The following is a 19,244-nucleotide window of genomic DNA, read 5'->3' on the forward strand; positions in this document are numbered from 1 at the left end:
AGTGTGGACTTTAAATACAGTTTAAGTTAATGTGTTCAGCTGTTTGATAAGATACGATTAGCTAAGGCCATGTTCAATAGCATGTTGATAAATATCCTTGTAAATATTTCCTAAGTAAAGATTTTGTCTTGATATGTACGTCATGCCATTCTGTACAGATGTCTCAGTATTTCCCATTGTCATTTATTTGCCAGCTTGTTAGAGAAGTATGTGAGCTGATGTTTACTTGCTTTTGACAAGTGGAAAGTCCAAGATTACCATGTCATAGGCCTCTCAGAAGTGCCGTTCTAAAATAAAATAAAAAGAAATACAGTACATGTTAAAGTGGTTGTAAACCCTTACAAACCACTTTGACCTACAGGTAAGCCTAGATTAAGGCTTACCTGTAGGTCCAAGCAATATCTCCTAAACCTATATGGTTTAGGAGATATTTGCCCGAAAACGGGCACCGCTGTCTACGGCGCATGCGCCGTAGACAGCGACGCGCAGGCGCACTGAACGCGGCAGTTCCAAGAATGGAGCTGCCGCATTTGTCGACTCCCGTGCGCATGCGCGGGAGTGACGTCATCGCGGCTTCGCCGAATGACAGCGGCGGAGCTGCGAGACGCCACCAGCAAGATGGATAGTAGTCCATTATGCTTTACCTTTGCAGGGAAAAAAAGAGGAAGTAAACTCATCAGGGTTTACTTCCTCTTTAAGTGAATGCATTAAGAACATAAGATATATAAGGGAGTATAGTGTACATTTGTTTGTAAAATAAAAATAAATAAAAAAAACATGGGGACACAATTTTGCAGATCATATCATTTGAATAACTGTTTTATATGAACACTTTGAGAATCCTGCTGTACCATAAGCGTTACAACTCTCTCTCTTAAACTTAGTTGGATTTTAACCACTACAATACTGGGCACTTTCACCCCCTTCCTTCCCAGGCCAACTTTCAGCACTCTGGCATTTTCAATAAGAATTGCGTGGTCATGCAACACTGTACCCAAATTAAATTTTTATCATTTTGTTCACACAAATAGAGCTTTCTTTTGGTGGTATTTATTCACATTTTTTTTTATTTTTTGCGATATAAGTGAAAAAAAGAGCAGACATTTGGATATGAATGATGAATATTTTCTACTTTCTGTTTTAAAATAAATCCAGTAGTCATACACTTAAGCCAAAATGTATTCTGCTACATGTCTTTGGTAAAAAAAAAATCCCTTTAAGTGTATAATAATTGTTTTGTGTGATCACGGATATATCTACGCAATGATCACACTGACATGTGTGCAGATGATCACTAACGTGTGCAGATGATCATTGGGAAATATGATTTTAGTGTTACATATGTGGGGGACAGGTGTTTTTACTGTGTGGGGACGTGTGTGTGGGGACAGTATTTTGGGGACACTATTTAGGGGACACTGTGTGTGTTTACATTGTGTGGGGACACTGTGCCAGTGATCAGTGTGTAAAACGCTGTAAAAACAGCTCATACTCACGGATCACCGGCTGGCTGCAGCGCTCTGCTATTCTCTCCTCACTGACAACTTCCATGTGTGGAGAGGAGAGCTGATCATCTAGCAACCAGCTCTCTGTTTACATCACATGATGGCTCTGATTGGACACAGCCAATTACAGAGCCCTCCTGCCGATCAGAGATGCGCCATGTCAGGGTGACACATTCACATCGGGATCACGCCGATGCAAGGGCACACGCTTGCACGACCCCCCTCCTTCTGAGGTACTTTCCTGAACGTCCACTCAGAAGGCGGAAGCGCCCATCCGGCCATATATGTGCAGCGGCCAGGTGGGAAGTGGATAAAGTGTATGTAATGCATATTTGTCTTTTTTTTCATTTTGCTTACATTTGAGTTATCAGACTTCCTTGAATGGCAAGGCATTTTCGGGACAAAGGGTTCCTATTTTACTCCCCTTAATCGAACTGTATTGATTGGTGGTTATATGTTATGTTGTCACTGTCTACTAGACGTGTACACACTGAAATATTTAGTTTGGAATTTCGTTTTTGTCCGAAAAATACATTTATTTAGTTACTCCCAAAATTCATTTTTATTTATTTATTTTTTTGTTAAAAATTGCATTTGTCTGAAAATCCAAATTAATTAAGGTTGAATCTGTCATTGAAGGCTCATGGTGTCTGTCGAATGTTCAAAGAAGATTCGACTGAGCAGCTAAACGGTATGGCTCCGTATAGTTTAGCTGCTCCGTCAAATCTTCTTAGCCCTTGTACACACGGACGGAGGTTCTGACGGAATGTGTCCGATCGGACCATTTTGTCAGATATTCTGACTGTGTGTGGTCAACATCGGACTGTTTCTGGTCAGAGTATCCGTCAGACCAAGTTTTCCAACTTGTTGGTAACATTTTCCAACAAAATGCTCTGATCGGACATACTCCGATCATGTGTAGAGAATTCCGATCAGACAAAGTGCCACACATGCTCAGATCAAATTCCTACACCAAAGCTATTGGCTACTAGCGTGAACGTAGTCCCGTTGTAACTAAATAACGTAATCACGTCTGATTTTCCGACAACTTTGTCCGACCGTGTGTATGCAACAGTTTCGGACAAAATCCGTTGGACAAAATCTGACGGATTTGGTTGTCGGAATATCCGACCGTGTGTTAAAGGGCTTAGAACTTTTGACAGACACCATAAGCCAAAGATTTGACGTTTGTATGTTTTTTGCTGCTTTGTCAAATCTTTGTCGTTCATGTTCAATGTATATAGTTCAAACAGAAAATGGACTGGTGATAGTGATCACTGATCAGACAGGTAACAACATAGGGTATATAGAATCTCAATCTATAAAATAGAATCTATAATAATAAATCCCCCCCCCCCATACAACACTGGCAGCCTCTGAGGCTATCACAACACTAGCAACACTAGTATCACTATCAGGTTCACAACACTAACACAATAGCAGCAGATTATTATGAAAAAGTTAAGTTGAAGTGTAGCTTGGTTCACTATTGTTCTGCTGCTGTGCTTATGCTTAATTGATAAAAAATTTAGGTTCTCTAAGACACAGACACTGAAATGATTCATTGTCTGTGTCTCTCTCTCTGCTAGAAATCATAAGTGAAAGTAAGTTGGCTGTAAGTGTGCACTTAGTTCTAGCTATTTTACTGCTCCTCTTCTTTGGTTACAATTAGGGATGAGCTTCGTGTTCGAGTCGAAAATATGTTCGACTCGAACATCGGCTGTTTGCCCGTTCAGCAAATTCCGAACGTTATGGGCCGTTCGCGCCAAATTAGTGTGGCGCTTATGGCCCACAATGCACTGCGCCATCGCAGTGCATTGCTGGTTTATGATTGGCCAAGCATGCACTGTGACCCCGCATGCTTGGCCAATCACAGTGCCGGCAGCAAGGAGAGCCAGGATTGACCACAGGCAGGATGCCTGTGGCCAATCATAGCTCAGGCTGTGTAGTACATGCCCCACACAATATAAGACCGCCAGCGCGGCGGCCTTGTGTAGTGTGTTGGCGTCTGTAGGAGTTAGTGGGTGTTCTGTGTACCTTCAACACAGTATACACCGATCGTTTTCGGACGATTTTGCATTCTTGCTCTTCTGTAGTGGTTGTTGTCTGCGTGCCCTGACCGCAGTATACACCGCTATATCCACCTATATAGCTAGCTATATTTCTCTTTTTTAATAGAGCTTACAGTCAGTTGTAGGAGATGGTGCGTGCTGTCTGCGTGCCCTGAACCCAGTTTACCGCTATACACCGCTATATCCACCTATATAGCTAGCTATCTTGCTCGTTTTAAATAGAGCTTGCAGTCAGTTGTAGGAGATTGTCCGTGCTGTCTGCGTGCTCTGAACCCAGTATACACCGCTATATCCACCTATATAGCTAACTATCTTGCTCTTTTTAAATAGAGCTTGCAGTCAGTTGTAGGAGATTGTGCTTGCTGTCTCTGTAATTTTCAGATGAGAATATTCAGATGAAAAATCTTTGTACGTTCGTTGAATGAAAGAATTTTGTTTGAAATTTTCACTTGTTTTTAACATTCTGTTTTTAAAATGAATGTAATTTCTGAACGAAACCACATATACTGTCTGAAAATTCCTTTGACTAAGAAGTTTTCCATTTCGAAATTTTCCTGTCACTGTGGTTGAAAATGAACGTCAATTTGACCCCCATTTTTTTTTCTTTTAAGGTTATTAACCGATTAATCGAAACAATAATCGGCCAACTAATCGATTATGAAAATAATTAGTTAGTTGCAGCCCTATAGCTAACTATCTTGCTCTTTTTAAATAGAGCTTGCAGTCAGTTGTAGGAGATTGTGCGTGCTGTCTGCGTGCCCTGAACCCAGTATACACTGTTATATCCACCTACATAGCTCTTCTCTAATTGAGCCATCTGCCATCTGCAGGAGTTAGTGGATGTTGTGTGTGCCTCCAGCACAATATACACTACCCAATTACTGGTTTTCCCATCTCCCTTCAGGCCATTACCATGTCTGGAAGGCCAGCAAGGAGAGGCAGACAGGCGCAAGCCGATAAAAGAGGGCAAGCAGGCTCTGTGTCTAGAGACAACAGTGCTGGTCGTGGACGCGGTGCATCGTCATCATCAGCACGTGGCCATGGGACACGCTTGTCCTTCTTTTCGGCAGCTGGACATGTTGAGCCGCAACATCCCAAAGACTTGGTAGAGTGGATGACCAAGCCCTCTTCATCCTCCTCATCCTCTCTCACCCAGGCTCAGAGTACTAGCAAAGCAGCTGCCAAGGCATCGTTTTCCCTCCTCTCAATGTCATCATCAGTGACTCCTTCCCTAGACCCACCACGTCCTCCTGAGGAGTCTCCTGAACTCTTTGTGCACAGTGTTGGGTACATGCTCCAGGAGGATTCCCAGTGTTTTGTAGGCTCTGATGATGATACTCAGCTAGAGGAAGGCAGTAGCATAAATGCAGAGAGAGGGGATGCTCAAGAAGGACAGCAATCTGGCAGTCATGTTCCACAAGCTGCAGCATACTGCCAGGTTTGCTACAGCGATGAAGAGGGAGGGGATGATGAGGGCACTGACTCCACGTGGGTGCCTGGTAGGAGAGAGGAGGAGGAGGAGGCACATGTCCAACGAGGCAGGATGCCCTCCGGGGGCCAGATTAGGGGCAGCACACTGACTGAATCACACCGCAGAGCTCCGCCTGTGCAGGGCGCTGCCTCTGCGCGTTATTCTAAAAGTTCTTTGGTGTGGGCCTTTTTTGAGACGAGTGCATCAGATCGCACCGCTGCTATTAGCAACATATGTCTCAAGCGTATCTCGCGTGGCCAAAACATCAGTCGCTTGGGCACCACATGCTTGACCAGACATATGTTGACCTGCCATGCAGCTCGTTGGCAAGCGTACCTCAAAGACCCACACCAAAGAACAAAGCGGACCTCTCCTTGCTCCTCATCAGCTGGCATCTCCAACCCCACTAGACCTTCAGTCCTCTCTGAAACCTGCTCTGAGGGGAATGAAGGTGTAGAATTAGGTGTGTCACAGCCAAGTGCTTCCGGGCACTCTGCTAGCAGTACACCCACGTCCCATTATAGCAGGCAAATGTCCCTGCCCCAGCTGCTGGACCGGCAAAAGAAGTTCACTCCCAGCCATCCACATGCCCAGCGGTTGAATGCAAGCTTGGCTAAATTGCTAGCACTTCAACTGCTGCCTTTTCAGCTGGTAGACTCGGCCCCCCTCCGTGAGTTTGTACAATGTGCGGTTCCTCAGTGGCAGGTCCCCAAACGCCAAACTTTTTCTCATGGAAGGCGATTCGGGCTCTCTACCGGCATGTGGAAGGCAATGCCCTTGCCTCGCTGGACAGGGCGGTCAGCGGTAAGGTGCATATTATCGCTGACTCATGGTCCAGCAAGCATGGACAGGGACGTTACCTGTCTTTCACGGCCCATTGGGTCACTCTTCTGGCAGCTGGGAAGGATGCAGGACAAGGTGCAGTAGTGTTGGAGGTTGTTCCGCCACCACGCCGCCAAAATGCTACTATTGGTTGTGACACACCTCTCTCCTCCACCCCCTCCTCTTCTTCTTCCTCCATGGCTTCTTCCAGTGCTCTGTCCTCAGAACCAGCCTCCTCTCCGCCCTCCGACAGGGACAACTGACCCATGTGCCCTGTGTAGCTCACGTCCTTAACCTGGTGGTGCAGCAGTTCTTGGGCAGGTACCCAGGCTTACAGGATGTCCTGAAGCAGGCCAGGAAAGTCTGTGTGCATTTCCGCCAATCATTTAATGCCTGTGCTCGGCTGGCTGAGCTCCAAAAGGAGTTGAACCTGCCCAAGAACCGCCTTATATGTGACATGCCCACCAGGTGGAACTCAACGATGGCCATGCTGCAGCGGCTGCACACGCAGCAGAAGGCCATCAATGAGTACCTGTGCGACTACGGCACCAGGACAGGGTCAGGGGAGCTCGGTTTTTTCTCACCACGCCAGTGGGGCATGATCAGGGATGCATGCACTGTCCTGTCACCATTTGAGGAGGCCACAAGGATGGTGAGCAGTGACGGTGCTGTCCTTCTTGAGCATCCCCTCTCTCTGCATTCACGCTACTGCCTTCCTCTAGCTGAGTATCATCATCAGAGCCTACAAAACACTGGGCACCCTCCTGGAGCATGTACCCAACACTGTGCTCAAAGAGTTCAGGAGACTCCTCAGGAGGACGTGGTGGGTCTAGGGAAGGAGTCACTGATGATGACATTGAGACGAGGGAAGACGATGCGTTGGCAGCTGCTTTGCTAGTACCCTGAAACTGGGTGAGAGAGGATGAGGAGGATGAAGAGGGCTTGGTCATCCACTCTACCAAGTCATTGGCATGTTGCGGCTCAACATGTCCAGCTGCCGAAAAGAAGGACCCCATGGCCACGTGCTGATGATGACGATGCACCGCGTCCACGACCAGCACTGTTGTCTCTAGACGCAGAGCCTGCTTGCCCTCTTTTATCGGCTCGCGCCTGTCTGCCTCTCCTTGCTGGCCTTCCAGACATGGTAATGGCCTGAAGGGAGTTGGGAAAAACAGCAATTGGGTAGTGTATATTGTGCTGGAGGCACACACAACTTCCAATAACTCCTGCAGATGGCAGATGGCTCAAATATAGAAGAGCTATGTAGGTGGATATAGCGGTGTATACTGGGTTCAGAGCACGCAGACAGCACGCACAAGCTCCTACCGCTGACTGCAAGCTCTATTTAAAATGAGCAAGATAGTTTGCTATATAGGTGGATATAGCGGTGTGTACTGGGTTCAGAACACGCAGACAGCACGCACAGGCTCCTACCGCTGACTGCAAGCTCTATTTAAAACGAGCAAGATAGTTTGCTATATAGGTGGATATAGCAGTGTATACTGGGTTCAGAGCACGCAGACAGCACGCACAAGCTTCTACCGCTGACTGCAAGCTCTATTTAAAATGAGCAAGATAGTTTGCTATATAGGTGGATATTTTTTTATTAATAGAACTTCTTCCAAATATACAAAGACTTTCTTAGAAATGATACCATAGCAACATACATATGGTGAGAGAAAATAACATATCAAACAACCGTATGTCTCCTCAACCCTCCAGCAGTCTCCGCAGCGACTAGCCGCACTACCGCATGATCATTGGGTTTCTTTATGGTACAACTTATCCACTAAACTTTAGTTTTAAAATATACAACTCATCCATCTAATCACACTACAAACAAGATACAGACGGGAATGTAAAGAGTGAAGCATGGCCGTACCCGTTTGTCGAAAAAAAGAGAAACTCAAAAAAAACTACGGGGGGGGGGGGGGGGGGGGGGTGTGAAAGGATAGAAAGACACCACCACGGAAAGAGAAAGGACCGTGGGAGTCATTAAGGAGGCCGGAAGGAAAAACCCCTCCACAACCTGGCACTCCTTTCTTCCCCAATCCTCTCTCTTTCCAGACACCTTACCTTCTCCACTTCCCAAAAAATATCTCCCACCACCTCATGCACAGACAGGACTTTGCCCCTAGTGGACACTAAACACCTTGCGTGCCAGATGAAGTAAAGACAAACTGTACTAACTAGATAAAGTGATGATAACTCAAAGCCCCTTCACACCCTGAAGTTACCATATACTCGCTCAGAAGCCGACAGGGCCTGGAGGCGGTGATAGCCGACGGCCACCCCAACCCCCGCCAGAACCTCCACGTTAAAGGGACATTCGACCAAAAAGTGGTCCATGGTCTCTAATGTCCCTCCACACTCTGGACGGGGACACCCTCTGTCCCCTAAGCTCCGATATTTCAAGTTGGATCGTACGTAGAGGCGTCCATGGAACGCTCTCCATGCAAGATCCCAGAACTTGAGAGGAATTCTCACAGAATTCAGAAGGGCTAGTCCCTCCGTGAGAACCCTGTCTGGGCAATCCCTTAAGGCCAGTGGTCTCAAAAAGTCAGAGGACATGACCCTAAAGTACAGCTCACGCCGACCAATAGAGCCCACCTCTAGAGCAGTTATCTTCCACTTCCTTAGTACCTTCAGAGCAGTCGGGACATAGGACGGGAGGTACCCATGGGATCTACGAAGATCACCAGAGCGACCCCCTCCCTCCCAGCTACTCAGGAAAAGCAAGAGCCAGCCCTTACACAAACGTTCCCACAGAGAAGGCGTGTCCACAAAGATAGACTGTAGATTGAATTTCACAAATACAGTGGGGAAAAACACCACTGGGTTGATCATGTCCAACCCACCCTGCCTTCTCCGAAGGTACGTAACCTCCCTCTTGATGAGGTTCAGCCTGTTTCCCCACAGTAGTAGGAAGAACAGGCTGTAGATCCGTGCATAGAGTGATTCCGGCAGAAGACAAACGTAGCTGACATAGAGAAATTCAGGCAGCAGATAGGTCTTGATCAGGCTTACCCTTTCCCTCAACGACAGCTTCCAGCCCTTCCAGGCCTTTACTTTCTGGGTAGCACCCGACAGCCTGCACTCCCAGTTTTGCTTGGGATAGTCGCCTAGGCCAAAAAGGATGCCTAAGATCTTTATCTCTGGTTGGGGCTGGGGGAAAACGTCCGGAAGGGCAAACTGCTCGCCTTCCTTCCCCATCCAGAGAACCTCACTCTTGTCCCAGTCGACTAACGAACCTGATGCCCCCAATCTGTGTTTCCACAAAAAGGGCCTCCTCTCGGCTAGACATTACCACCGAGACATCGTCCGCGTAGGCCACCACCCTCACCGATGGCTCTGGGCCCCCACAGGGCTCTACCAGAACCCCCCTCAAACGCCCGCGGTCAAGCCTCCTCACGAAGGGATCTACCACGAAGACGTAGAGTAGGGGGCTCAACGGGCAACCCTGCCTGACACCAGAGTCCCCCGGGAAGGTGGAGCCCACCCAACCATTGACAAGGGGGAAGCTCTCAGCCCCCCTATACAATACTTTCTGCCAATCGATGAATTTAGCTGGCAGACCGTACTTACCCAGGAGAAGCCAGAGGTACTCATGGCTTACCCTATCAAAAGCTTTCGCCTGATCTAGTGCCAGCAGATACCGACCATTAGACATGTGCATTTGTTTTCGTCCGAATGCATTTTCGTCCGAATTTCAGCTATTTTCGTTTTCGTTTTGACAAACGATAATGAAAGCACAAAATCCGAAAAACGAAAGATCCGACATAAATAAATGCTTTATTTTCGTTTTCATTGTTACAACAGTTCGATATAGAATAGGAGATTCGACATGACTCTGACAATAACAATCTGTCTATAGAACCTGTGGTCGAATGTGCCTAACCTTACCTCTATTAGTCCAAGATTATATAGAGAAAATATTCGACAGAGAAAAAAGATTTGACAGAGAGAAAAGATTCTGCAAGTTACTGTCCTAAAAAGTGTTTGGGGACCGGGTCCTGCCCCAGGCGACATGTATCAATGTAAAAAAAAGTTTTAAAAACGGCCGTTTTTTCGGGAGCAGTTATTTTAATAATGATTAAAGTGAAACAATAAAAGTGTAATATTCCTTTAAATTTCGTAGCCGGGGGGTTGTCATAGTATGCCTGTGAAGGGGCGCATGTTTCTAGTGCTTAGAACTGTCCCTGCACAGTGTCATTTATGCAGGAAAAAAAGTCCTTTAAAATCACTCGCAGCTATTATGAATTGTCGGCTCCATAATACAGAGAACACTCATTGAAAGTCATTGATAAAAAAATAAATAAATAAATAAATAAAAAAGCGTGGGGGTCCCCCAAATTCAATTACCAGGCCCTTCAGGTCTGGTATGGATATTAAGGGGAACCCTGCCTCAAATTTAAGAAAAAATTTGACGTGGAGTTCCCCCTAAATATCCATAACCAGACTCTTCAGGTCTGGTATGGATATTAAGGGGAACCCCGCGTCAAATTAAAAAAAAAATTGACGTGGGGTTCCTCCTAAAAATCCATACCAGACCCTTTATCCGAGCACGCAACCTGGCACGCCGCAGGAAAAGAGGGGGGGACGAGAGCGGCCCCCCCTCCCTCCTGAACCGTACCAGGCCACATGCCCTCAACATTGGGAGGATGCTTTGGGGGTCTGTGACCCCTCAAAGCACCTTGTCCCCATGTTGATGAGGACAAGGGCCTCATCCCCACAACCGCGGTTGTGGAGGTCTGCGGGCGGGGGGCTTATCAGAATCTGGAAGCCCCCTTTAACAAGGGGACCCCCAGATCCCGCCCCCCCTGTTTGAAATGGTAAGGGGTACCCCTACCATTTCACAAAGAAAGTGTAAAAAATGGTTAAATAAAACAAATACACTTTTGAAAAATTCCTTTATTAAAAATAAAAAAATAAAAAAAAGATTCCAGCGGCGGTAATCCACTCTTGCTATCCAGCGACGGACGGTCATCTCTCCAGCGATGGCTCATCTCATCCAGCGCAGCGAATACATCCTTCTTCTGTCTCCGTGGAGGAGACACTGCAGGCATTCCGGCGGATGACGTTTCTTATATACGGAGGGCGGGGCCACCCGTCACCTGACCCCGCCCCCCTCTGACGCAAGGGGAAACCCGGGGTTCCCTGTGACGTATGGGTGACCCCGCACCCCTCTGATGTAACACAGGCAGGTTTCCGTTACATCAGAGGGGGGCGGGGTCACCCATACGTCACGGGAAACCCCGGGTTTCCCCTTGCGTCAGAGGGGGGCGGGGTCAGGTGACGGGTGGCCCCGCCCTCCGTATATAAGAAACGTCATCCGCCGGAATCCTTGCAGTGTCTCCTCCACGGAGACAGAAGAAGGATGGATTCGCTGCGCTGGATGAGATGAGCCATCACTGGAGAGATGACCGTCCGTCGCTGGATAGCAAGAGTGGATTACCGCCGCTGGAATCTTTTTTTTATTTTTTTATTTTTAATAAAGGAATTTTTCAAAAGTGTGTTTGTTTTATTTAACCATTTTTTACACTTTCTTTGTGAAATGGTAGGGGTACTTTTGTACCCCCTTACCATTTCAAACAGGGGGGGGGGCGGGATCTGGGGGTCCCCTTGTTAAAGGGGGCTTCCAGATTCTGATAAGCCCCCCGCCCGCAGACCTCCACAACCACCGGCCACGGTTGTGGGGATGAGGCCCTTGTCCTCATCAACATGGGGACAAGGTGCTTTGAGGGGTCACAGACCCCCAAAGCATCCTCCCAATGTTGAGGGCATGTGGCCTGGTATGGTTCAGGAGGGAGGGGGGCCGCTCTCTCGTCCCCCCCTCTTTTCCTGCGGCCTGCCAGGTTGCGTGCTCGGATAAAGGGTCTGGTATGGATTTTTAGGGGGATCCCCACGTCAATTTTTTTTTTAATTTGACGCGGGGTTCCCCTTAATATCCATATCAGACCTGAAGGGTCTGGTTATGGATATTTAGGGGGAACCCCACGTCAAATTTTTTCTTAAAGCAGAGGTCCACCCTAAAATGGACCTTCCGCTCATCGGAATCCTCCCCCCCTCCGGCGCCACAATTGGCTCCTTTCAGGGGGGAGGGGGGTGCAGTTACCTGGATAATCCAGGTAAATGCACCCACTTCCGGGATAGCTCTCTGCGGAAAGGGGCGTAGATTACGCCCCTTTCCGCAAGTGCCTGCCCCTTTCCGCAAGTGCCCCGCTGCCTGCTGGGAAAACACACAGATCCCAGAGGCAGCGGGGACCGTCCTTATTGCGCAGCGCGGCTCGCGCATGCGCAGTAGGGAGCCGGGAAATGAAGCCGAAAGGCTCCATTTCCTGATTCCCATACCCAAGATGGCGGCAGCAGCACCCGAGAAACGATCTACAGATCGGCTTCGGGTGCCGACATCGCGGGCGCGCTGGACAGGTAAGTGTCACTATTTTAAAAGTCAGCAGCTGCAGTATTTGTAGCTGCTGGCTTTTAAAAAAAAAAAAACGCAGAGTCCCGGCGGACTCCCGCTTTAAATTTGAGGCAGGGTTCCCCTTAATATCCATACCAGACCTGAAGGGCCTGGTAATTGAATTTGGGGCACGCTTTTTTATTTATTTATTTTTTTATTTTTTTATCAATGACTTTCAATGAGTGTTATCTGTATTACGGGAGCCGGCAATTCATAATAGCTGCGAGTGATTTTAAAGGACTTTTTTTCCTGCATAAATGACACTTTGTGCAGGGACAGTTCTAAGCACCAGAAACATGAGCCCCTTCACAGGCATACTATAGACAACCCCCCCCCCCCCCCCCTACGAAATTTAAAGGAATATTACACTTTTATTGTTTCACTTTAATCATTATTAAAATCACTGCTCCCGAAAAAACGGCAGTTTTTAAAACTTTTTTTTGCATTGATACATGTCCCCTGGGGCAGGACCCGGGTCCCCAAACACTTTTTAGGACAGTAACTTGCAAATTAGCCTTTAAAATTAGCACTTTAGATTTTGAACGTTGGAGTCCCATAGACTTTAATAAGGTTCTAAAGTATGCTATATACTAGCTCTGTCGAATCTTCTTTATACATTCGACAGACACCATAAGCCTTCAAAGACAGATTCGACCGTAATTCATGTGGATTTTCGGACGAATGCAATTTTTGAACGAAAAACGAAATAAATAAAAACGAATTTCGGGAGTAACTAAATAAATTAAGTTTTCGGACGAAAACGAAATTCCAAAACAAAATATTTTACTCTGCACATGTCTACCGACCATCACCCATTGCCCTGCACCTTTCCACAGCCTCCCGGACATTCAGGATAGCACTAAAGGTGCTACGGCCGGGAACTGCACAGTGCTGGGAGGTGGAAAGTAACTTGTCCGCGACAGCAGACATACACACAAACAATATCTTCGCCAGAATCTTCCTATCCGTGGAGAGAAGGGCAATAGGACGCCAATTCTCTACCCTGGACGAATCTTTCCCCTTTGACAAGAGGATCAGGGCAGACCTTCTCATTGAGGGAGGAAGCAAACCAGATGCCAAACACTCATTGAACACCTCCCTCAAAAGAGGAGCCAAAAGGCTCTTAAAGGTTTTATAGAACTCCGCCGTGAACCCATCAGGCCCCGGCGATTTCTTTGGTGACAAAGAGTTGATGGCTTGCTCAACCTCTGCCGTTGAGATCCCATCTGTCAAGGAGACCGGAAGGTCAGACACTGCCTCCAGTGGTGTCCTGTCAAGGAACGCCCTGGCTCTCTCAAGGTCTAAAGGCTTCTTCTTCAGGATGTCGGAAAAGTGGGCACTAATGATGCCCAGGATCCCTGCCTTGGACCACGCCAAGGATCCCGAGGAATCCCTCAGGCCATGTACGACCTTCTCACTCACCGCATCGCCACAGCTCTTGTAAGGATCCGGGGAGACGAACTTCCCGTAATCCCTCTCAAGGACCAGGGAGGCGAGACGGTCGTACTGACACTCCTTCATCTGAAGCTTCAGAGCAGAGATCTGTTCCTGAGTGCCCCCAGAGGAGATGAGGTGATCTAATTGCCTCCGCAGCCTCTGGTAGGCCAGGTATTTTGTGAAAGCCCGGTGCCTCGAGACCTCTCGGAAGAAGCCCTCAGACCTCTTCTTCACCACTTCCCACCATTCCTGATGGGAGCAGCCGCCCTCAAGGAGCATGGCTTGTTCCAAAAAAAAGGTCTCGAAAGCCTCCCTCACTTCAGGGTCCTCGAGCAGCGACCCATTTAGGCGCCACAAGCCCCGACCCTTCTGAGGAGTATCGGCCACATTCAAGGTAACGGACACCATACAGTGATCGGAGAACTCAACCACACACAGCACAGGGGCCGTGAAGGAAGAGTCCCCCTTCAAAAAAAACCTGTCTATCCTACTCTTACTGCTACCTCTGGCATAGGTGAAACCCGTGTGGTTGGGGAGATGACGAACGTGCACATCCTCCAACCCGGCTTCCCTCACTATCCTATTCAAAAAGATACTGTCATATCCCAGGGGCCAGAGGTTCCTGCCCGGTCCTTTGACCTGGTGACCATGTTGAAGTCACCACGAAAGACCACCTGCTGGGATGTAAACAGGTAAGGTTTCACTGCCGTAAGAACGTCCTTCCTCCCCCTCTGAGATTGAGGGCCATAAAAATTAATTAAATAAAGGAATTCTCCCCTCACGACAGCATCCACCACTAGACACCTACCAACCTCGACCTCAATCACTCGTTGGCAGGCCACCGAACCAGTCTTAAAAAGGACCGCAACACCACTACAGGGCTCACCCGCAAGAGACCAGAGAGAGGGCCCACATCTCCACTCTCTCTTTGCTAGATGCATCCCTGCCACAGATGCCAGCCAGGTCTCTTGCAAAAACAAAATGTCAGCATCAATCCGGCTGAAAAAATCAAAGGCTGCAAAACGAGCCGCCGTAGAACGCACACTTGCAACATTAATCGTCGCAAAGCGTATTGGCGCGGGTACCGCCATCCTTAGTGATTGGCTTACATTCCCTTCTGCTTACATTACTTGCAGGCCCCCTCGTCCTCTGAGTCAGAGGGTAGGCCCTCAAAACGATTGCCCAGCAGGATAAGAGGCCGGTCAACACACCCATCCTCACTGGGGCAAGGGCCTACGTCTTCCTCAGGCGCAGGCACCTTCCGTTTTCTTTTTCTGACCACTTTTTTCCTCACCCTCTCCCACCGCCCAGGCCCAGGAGGCTCACCTCCCTCCTCCTCAGAATGCCCGCTAGACGCAAGGCGCTTCTGGGAGGTCTTGGCAGCCCCCTGTACCTCCATCATCTCCTGCCTGGCGACCGCCGCCGGTACAACAGGGAGACGAGAAGAGGAAGAAGGACGTGGAGATACCAGGGTAGGGGGGGTGGGAGGGGGGCAGAGGAGGGGGACGGAAGGGGAAGGGGGGAGGGAAGGGGAGGGGGGAGAGGGGAAGGGGAGGGGGATGGAGAAGGAACAGCGGGAGGGGGACAAGGGGGGGGATCCGGGAGAGAAGCCCTTCTAGGAGGTCTCTCTTTGGGCCCGGCAGTCAGCTGTTTGATAGACGCCTTCCTACCCACACATGACTTATCGGGCTCTTTCCTTTTTTCCTTGGGAACTGCCCCCAAGGACCTAGTTCCATCAACCTTCTTACCAGCCACACTATTCCCTAACTCCTCCTTTCTCCCCCTCCCGGACCTCACCCTTTGGGGCAGCTGATCACCTGGCCCCGCCGCTCCCCCTGCCCCTGAGTCCCCCCCAACCACCGACCCGGGGTCCCCAGATGGTGCCCGGGGTTGGCCAGGTTCGCCCCCCTCTATCGGGAAGTCCCTGAATGCTTTGGGGCACCGGCTGAAAGGGTGCCCCAGCACCCTACAGAGATTGCAGACTATAAGCCTGCAAGTCTCCTGTGGGTGCCCAAACCCGTTGCACCCGACGCAGCGGGGCGTCACGCAGTCTGCGCTCAGGTGCGCCGGGCTTCCGCATTTAAAGCGGCGACGAGGCTGACCCGGGTAGAAGACCAGGATCCGGTCTCTGCCAATGAAGGCGCTACCAGGGACGTGAGATACTGTATTGCCCTGGCGCCTGAGCCGGATCCTGGCCTGCCAAGCCCCAGTCCAGACCCCGCGCTCGTCTAGGGACTTTCGCAACAGAGTCTGCAGCTGGCCAAATCTCCCGAGCCAGGTCATGATGTCTTCTGGAGGGAGGGACTCATTCCTAACCAGGTCGGTGATATTTTTCACCTCCTCCTGTTGGGACAGGGGGACCACACGGAACCCCCTCCAGGGGTCAGACCTCCTCAGGATTTCGTATACAGTCAGAAACCTCTCCATCGAGACGACGGAGAGGAAACTGACGTCAAATTCTTTGGATCCCGTTGGATGGATGACAGCAAAGAGATCCGCCACCCGGAAACCGGCACCCAGTATCCATCCCACTACCTGACCCCTGGAGGGACATACCCCTTCGCCCTCCCACTTAAGCTGCATGACATTCCTACGTCTTCTCTCCGGGCCCCCCGTACCCCTCGACCAGGCGTCCGGCCCTGTAAGCTGGGCGGAGGGCGCCAAACTGGCCATACAGGGGGCCCAGAGGAACACTAGAACCGGCCACTTGCGCGAAAGAGCGCCCTGCTTTAAGTGCACCCAATAGTGCTGCCTCCTCCTCCACACCCAAGAGGCGTTCCACAGGAGCTGACACCACGGGGTTACCCCCAGACTTTGAGGCAGCCAGGGGGACCACTCCTGACTCCATGGTCTGACTCATATCTCCCGACCCTGGCAACCAGGGGGGGGGGCCACTTCCCGAACCTCACTGGTAGACTGGGGGCCTCTTCCTGGCCACAGCCAAAGAAGGCATCCAATTGGCTCCCCAGGAGGCCTACCCATTCCATTTCGGAGCTCCCGCCAACCTCAGCATGAGCCCTGCAAGAATCAACCACTATACACTCCTCTACTTGGGTGCCCTCCAACTGACGGATAAACTCCATCGCAGGGCACTCCCTGTCCAAAGCCCCCATGGGCTCTGCCCACCTCCTGTCCCGCTGCCAAAACGGAAGCGGCGGGATCCGCCCCCAGCCCCGGCGGACCTCCTGCAGGTGCCTGCCCCTCAAAGGCCCGCACCAATCTTGGAGCAGAGTGTGGGACTCCCTCCCCCCTCCCCACGGAGGATGGTGTCATGGCGGGAGACCCACTAAACACCACCCCATCTGCACTGTCCAACTGTTCCGACAGTCTGGGCCTGCTGACCGGGGGATCCCCCGCAGCGGAACGAGGACATCCGGAAGTGGGGGGTTGTCCACGTGTAGCAGGGAATCCGGTTTGTCCACCAGAGCCCCTGTGACAAGTAAGCCCAAAGTTTCCAAGCGACTCTCCACTAGGCCCAGGAGGCTCCCCTGCCAGCCTCGCCCCCTGCGGACATCCTGACCTCATCGGGTGCCCTACCCAGGCCTGCAGCAGCCTCTACCTGAGGACCGGCAGGATCCTGGGGACCCTCAGTCATTTTGTCCGGGACTGGGTTTGGCATGATGTTCCAGGGGGAGAGTCCAGCACTCCTGCCCTGTCTCCTGGGTCGGCCATCCGTCTCACCCCCTGGTGTTTCCCGGGGGTCTCTGGTACTGCACCAACTTCCCCTACCTGGGAAGGCTTCTCCTCTTGGGAGTCAGCTTGCAGGGTCTGGCTCCCCTTCTGGCGCCGAGACGCCTGTCTCCCCTCCTCATTTGCTCTCAACAGCTCATGCTTTAGCTCATCCAAAAAGCACTCCTCGCCTGGGCCATGGTCACATAGGTTTACCAGGAGGTCGAATAACTCGGCATTCTGCTGCTTTAGACTTGCAATGGCCACTCAGAATTCCGATTTCTTGGAGATGCCGGAACAATCCCACGGGTTCCAAAGAGAGGTTAAACAGGCCATGTGGCCATTGTATTCTTCTCGATCCTCATTTTGCATTTCTTATCATCCTCTCCTGGCTGGGCTTTGGTCCAGCTGGTAAGACCGACCTGAGTCCCCAGAAAGAGCCTCTCCACCCTGGATAGGTCTTCAATTCCAGGGAGGGTAGCTGGAGCCCCAGGCCAGGAAAGCAACCCTGGGCCTGGGCTAGAGGAGGCCATCCTCCCCCCTCACCTGTGGACACTGGAACTCTGCAGAGAGCACGCAGACAACACCCGCAACCTCCTACAGCTGACTGCAAGCTCTATTTAAAACAAGCAAGATAGTTTGCTATATAGGTGGAGGTTTTTATAAAAAAAAAAAAACTGCTGCCAGTTGTATTTACAAAACAAAGACATAAATACTCATTCTTGAAAAGAAGAAAGGAAAACCAACTTAAACAGACTTTATAAAATAGAAAAGAAAACATGTTTTCTTCACCAGCTTAAAAGAAAAGTCACTCGGATTAAAACAGTTTATCTACAATAACAACCTATCTATATACACTACAAACCCTTTATAGACATGAACATAACGAAACCATCAGTGCCTACCATGCTTTTAAAATTAGATTGCCCAAAAAACTAAACGTGAGGGACAGGACAGACAGACCCACCACCTAGGGAAAAAGAAGGGGGAGGATCATCAAGGTGGCCGGAAAGAAAAGCCTCTCCACAATCTGGCACACCTTTCCCTGCCTGTTCTTTCTCCCTCAAGATACCTCACCTTCACCAATTCCCGAAAGATATCACCCGCCACCTCATGCACGGGCAGGAACTTGCCCCTAGTGGACACTAAGCACCGCGTGTGCCAGGTGTAATAAAGGCAAACTGTACTAACTAAAAACAGTGACGATAACTCATGACCCCTCCGGACCCTGAAGTCGCCGTACACCCTCTCAGAATAGGTAAGGGCCCGGAGACGGGGATAGCCAATGGCATCCCCAACCTCCCCCAGAACCTCCAAGTTGAAAGGGCACTCAACCAAAAAGTGGTCCATGGTCTCCAGTGCCCCTCCACACTCGGGACGAGGACAGCCCCTGTCCTCAAGACTCCGGTAATTTAAGTTCGACCTCATATAGAGCCGTCCATGGAACGCCCTCCATGCAAGATCCCAGAACTTGGCCGGAATTCTCTTAGAATTCAGAAGGGCTAATCCCTCCCTGAGAACCCTGTCCGGACAATCCCTTAAGGCTAGTGGTCTCAAAAAGTCCGAGGTCATGACCCGCTGGTACAGCTCGCGCCGACCCAACGAGCCCACCTCCAGGGCCGTTATCCTCCACCGCCTCAGTACCCTTAGGGCAGTTGGAACATAGGTGGGGAGGTACCCATGGGATCTCCGTAGATCACCGGGGCGACCGCCCCCCTCCCACCCACTCAGGAAAACCAGAAACCAGTTCTTACATGAGCATTCCCACAGGGAGGGTTCGTCCTGAAAAATGGATTGTAGGTTGA

The sequence above is a fragment of the Lithobates pipiens genome, unplaced genomic scaffold (assembly GCF_037356315.1).
Source record: "Lithobates pipiens isolate NorthernLeopardFrog02 unplaced genomic scaffold, aLitPip1_a1.2 Scaffold_10, whole genome shotgun sequence".
Classification (NCBI taxonomy): Eukaryota; Metazoa; Chordata; class Amphibia; order Anura; family Ranidae; genus Lithobates; species Lithobates pipiens.